Source organism: Cupressus sempervirens, chromosome 10 (genome assembly GCF_028749045.1).
Source record: "Cupressus sempervirens isolate cs-2001-9-10 chromosome 10, ASM2874904v1, whole genome shotgun sequence".
Classification (NCBI taxonomy): Eukaryota; Viridiplantae; Streptophyta; class Pinopsida; order Cupressales; family Cupressaceae; genus Cupressus; species Cupressus sempervirens.
This window is the reverse complement of record NC_143127.1, coordinates 571,714,057-571,719,613: the sequence shown is the minus strand read 5'-3', so window position 1 is coordinate 571,719,613 and position 5,557 is coordinate 571,714,057. Positions and strand designations below refer to the sequence as shown.

Below are 5,557 nucleotides of genomic sequence, written 5' to 3'. Positions count from 1 at the left end.
CCTAGTAGCTAGACTCTTCAGAGGCCAAGTACACAAGCTACTCCATTATAGATTTCAAGGCCAAGTTCAAGCATACCATAGAGTGTTGAAGCTACATCATTTGAGGATGTAAGTTTAGATGAAGTGATTGTATTACCAATGTTTGATCTAAAAACAATCGCACTTGAAGAAATTAATGTTCTTCAATAGGCTCTACAAAGGAAGAAAAGGAAAGAAATTTTAAGAAGAGAGCACTAGAAAAAGCAAGTTTTGTATGAAATCAAACACATTTTCATTGATGCTTTTAGTCTCTCAGATTCATTATATGATAAGCCTATTATAGAGAAACTTGTCCACATAGTTGACAAGATAAAGGATGAAGATATAGAGACCAATGTTAAGTTGTTGGAATCGTTTGAGAAAAAATTTCACACCAAAATTATGGATAAGATATCTAGTGCTAGTGCACTTAGTCAAGTTGATTTAAAAACTAAGATAAAGGCTGTGAAGATGGTTTTGGGGCACATTTATTGTCTATACACAAAACTATGTAATGTTGATATCTTTACCCAAAAGAATCAATAGTCAATTAACAAGTTTCAAGGATAGTTGAAATCAACTAGAAAATCATTGCAGGTATCTCTTGCAACTAGCAATTACATTTTCAAATATTGATGCTGACATAGAGTAGGCTTTCCAAGCTACAAGCGAAAGATGCAAATATCAAATCCACTCTAATCAACATATAGTCCATGTTGACTCTGTACATAGAAATCTTACAGAAGGAACAAGCCCAAGCAGAAGCATTGATTAAGTAAGATCCACATATTTCTACTCATGAAGACTTAGTTAATATGGTTGCCACATTAGAAATCTAGATTCAAACACTAGATGCAGCAAGAGATAATTGGGATTTCACATTAGGAATCATAATGCAAGTTTATAAGCCATTTTTGGACAAACACACTATAAGTGTACCACCCAAATGACATAAGTGTCAAAAAGGGAGATTATATCAATTTTTTAAATTTTTGACATTTTGTCAAGGCGGATATCTACTTAGGAGGAGTCACATAAATGAAGTATTTACTCAGGCAGAGTAACATGTTAAGGTAGTGACAGTAGTTTTGCAAATTTTGAGATTTTGAGATTTTTGCATACAAGTCAAGCAGAGAAAATACATTTTCTAACTTATGCATGAAGGAGTGTATATGTCATTACAAAGTGTTTTTTCCACTCATGTTAAAAGGGGAGATTGTTAATCTCATTTTGGTTTGGACAAGGCAGTGACAAAATACTTAGTCATTTTCAAGCAAATAATAGTGCGAGTTGAATGCATAGTGCATGTCGAGCATAAGTCCTTGGATAACACATATTGAGTAATATGATAGTTAGTGATGAGCACTAATATGTGTCGAGAAATCAGTGTGTGCCAAGTCACTTAGGTGATGAGAAAATAGAAGGAGCCAAGCAAGCAGAGTGTGTCGAGTGATTCAAGTGTCGAGAAAATAGAGTGTGTCGAGCCATTCAAAAGCCAAGTCTTAGTAGATAGAGTATAGTGAAGGCTGAGCATCAGATCCTATTGATGCCAAGTGAATAGTCTATGTCATAGATGTTTTTAATGGCACAAACTTCTATGTAAACCATTTTTGGCTGACATGAACATGAATTTTTTGTTATAAGAAATAAGGAGGGAGTCATATTACACATCCTTATGCTATGCATGCAACCAATCAGATTGAGGGAAGCATTAGACAAAAATATGGATCAACCACAATCATTGATTTTAACCTAATTTTATCTCCATGATGTTTATAAAATAAGTAAACCCTAAGGGTATAATATGTTATGTAGGAGGATACTACGGAGAGTATTTGGTGCAAAAGAAACATTGAGAAGATGGCTAAGATAGAGTTTTGCAATGAAGAATCAATCTAAGAAGAATAAAGACAAGCAGTGAAAGGTTAGAGAAGATAGATATAATCAGAAGGATCAAGAGATAACTAGTAAAGAGGAGATCTGACATCAAGGAGTAAGGTGCTAACCGGAGCATCGGGTGTTGAATCATTCTAACAGGTGATATAGAGTAAATCAATTAAGAGAGTGGTCTTAACAAACTTTTGTAAATCTCTTTACCGAGTACTTACTTTATTATGAGTTTAAATCCTTTAGCAAGGTGAGACCTAATAGTGTTTGTAAGCCTTTAACAGGGAATTAGACCTTTCAAAAGGTAGATCATAGTTTATGATCAAAACTTTGTAGCCATAATAGGCCACACTTTACAATTGTAGTAGTGAAGATTTGTGGGTGTTATCCCCACCCTAGTTTTATCTTCTCCTTGGAGGGTTGTTGAGTAATCAAAATCTTATGTGTTATGTGTTAATATATTTCATGCTTTGGATGTGATGAATGGTTACTTATTTTAGTTTACATATTAAGTTATAAGATGGATATATGGTGAAATGTTTTAGAGATAAAAAATTGAAGTGTTGATTCACCACCCCCTCCCCCACTCCCAACCCTCCCCTCTCAAAATTAGTTTCCCATTGTTAATGCCAACATCAAATGCATAAGATCTAATATTTTTGAATGATAGGAAGGATCCATTACTCAAAATTTGGATGTGTTAACTTGCACATATCCAAGTATTTTATTGAAACATTTGAAAATATTTTTAGCTAGAAGAAAATATATAGAAGGAAATAAATAGAGTAGAACCTAGATCTAAACAATTGAATCTAATAATATTGTACTTTCATATGCATAGTCAAACTTTTCAACTTTTATCACAGTATAGCTAACCCTTTGTTCATCATTTTAAGCCTCTTCTTTCATGGAGACTTTAAATATGAATTTATTCAAAATGACCTTCTGTAAAATTTCTCCTAGTTTGACATCATCTTGTTCTTCATCCTTCAATATTTTTAATTCCTTTGTAGAAGGAAATAAATAGAGTAGAACCTAGATCTAAACAATTGAATCTAATAATATTTTGCTTTCATATGCATAGTCAAACTTTTCAACTTTTATCACAGTACAGTTAACCCTTTGTTCATCATTTTAAGCCTCTTCTTTCATGGAAACTTTAAATATGAATTTATTCAAAATGACCTTCTATAAAATTTCTCCTAGTTTGACATCATCTTGTTCTTCATCCTTCAATATTTTTAATTCCTTTTTTGTAACACCCATAATCTCTTTTGTCACTTTCCCAAAAATAGTAACCCAAGTGAATGTTGTGTGATCTTGCACTATACATTGAAGTATGCATATGTAATCACATTCAGAAAAAATCTTATCACATCTTTGACAATTCCAATTACCATTTCTATCATTGTTCACCTTCTTTTTGCATTGTCTATCTTCAAATTTCAAGGGGCAAGCTCCATAATAAAAAATTTCCACCTTTATAAAACATAGGACAGCTTTTATCACACCCCAATAATGTGCATTAGATTGACCAAGTCCCCAATCATTAACTTGTGCCACATTTTTTAGCATTTTAGCTTGTCTAAAAGATGAGATTTTCTTTGTAATAGAAGGGGAAGCAAGACCTTTCCCTTCTATATCAAACCACGATTTCAATTGATGTGCCTCTGGAAGATCTAGATTTATAAAAAGTTGGGTTGTGTTGATTGTCGCTATAGATTTTCCTCCAAAATCACTAATGCACCCAACCTTTATAGAAAGAATAGGAAAAATTTCTAACTCGCATAGGTTTTGGAGTTGTTGGCCTTCCTTATTGCAAAAGTCACCCCACATTGTGAACTCCACTATGAAACCTAACCTATCTTTCAATTGAAGAGTTTTTTTTTCAATTTGTATGGCATTCTTTTTTAATATCAAATTTGATGGATCAATTGCTAAAACAACACCAATGATATCAACTATAAAATTGATTTTCATGGCATCAACTTCACGTATTGATATAAAATTAAAATTGTGTTTAGGCATAAAAGTGCCTTCCTCCAAACATATTTCAACTATGGAATTACTTTGTAGTAGAATTTCCAAATCATTCTTCAAATGGTTAAATTTTTCATGCACAAGTTTAAGGCTTCCTTTTGAGATTGTAAACAATTTCCCAATCTCTATGCATTCATAAAATTTATCCGCAACAACATTGAAATGTGTACCTCTTATTTTCCCACCATCAAAATCAACCAAATCAAAACTAAAAACTTGTTCATCTCCTCTTACATTGTTGAACTAATGAAGATGAGTCTTTGTAGTAACTCTAGCCTTGATTATCCATACACTCCTATAAGGATGTAATGTTGCAATAGGAATGATTTCTGCAACAACTTTTTTTTTGCAGCATTTAGTTGATCACATGAATCATTGGTTGAGTACATGCCTACATCACCATAATATAAACAAAATATTAAAAAAATAAGAAACATTAAACACAATGAGATTTATCAAAAAACTTATTTTTATTAATAGAAATTTATGTTTGGAAAATATAGAAAATAACTATATAGATAATACAAAATAAATAATTTTAATTAAAACAAATCATATTATTCACACATTCTTAACTCAAGAAATGTCAAATTACATCATCATTATTTTACTAAAAGTAACTATATAAAATAAAAATATATATAATTAATTTTTTATATTTTTTATATGATTACAAAAAAATGTCATTTCAAATTATTAATTAAAAGATATGAAATATAATTTATATAAAAATTATTTAAATAAAACTCAAATTCAAATATAAGCCCTTCATATTTAAGAAGTAATGTAAAGGATATATATATTATATTAAATCAATAAATTAAATGTAACTTTTTTTTTTATGGATGTCATCCACAAACAAGTTTTAAGTACCTGATACGGGTCCACGTGTGCTTGAAACCTCTTTGGCTAAGAGCCAAGGACTAAGGAGCATCCACACTACCAAATTTGCCCGAGGCATGATCTCGACCTCATCCCTTATGATGTCTTTGAGCCTTGCACTCAGTAAGACTTGATCCCTAGTGGGCTCTTTGTGAGCCATTCAACTTCATCAATAGACCAAGGGCCCATTGACTAAATATAACTTTTGAGGAAAACTATCAAAATATAAAATAAATCTAATATTTCTAAAATTAATTAAGTATTTGTACTCATTTTACTATCATCTAGAATGTCATTTTCTATTTTTCATAGAATCTAGAATGTCATTTTCTATTTTCTATAGATTGCCTCTTAAAATCTCCAACTTCTTCAAAAATAAATTTAAAAAAATAGAAAATCAATCAGTCATTCACATAATTTTGATTTGAATAAATAAAATAAAAATTTAAAACATTTATTTAAAAGTTTGAAGAAACTTATAAAAGTTTAATAACAACTATTTTTAAAAATTATAAATTTATAAAAATTACAACAAAACTACTTAACTTTTTGAAACTCATAAATCATATGAACAATTGTCATTAAAAAAGACAATAATATAAGTTTTAAGAAAAATTATATTAAATTAATAAGATTTATATGTGAACTCATTTTTATTTAAATAAATAAAATAAACTATTCCAATTATTTATTGAAAGTCCATCAATTGAAAAAAATTATAAAAGTTTAG

General features: G+C 30.2%; 1 pseudogene; it reads right to left on the bottom strand.

Annotated features, from left to right (window-relative positions):
- Positions 1–2,946: 2,946 nt before the first annotated feature.
- On the bottom strand, positions 2,947–4,906 carry LOC149535167 (replication protein A 70 kDa DNA-binding subunit A pseudogene; annotated as a pseudogene).
- Between the last annotated feature and the right edge of the window lie 651 nt (positions 4,907–5,557).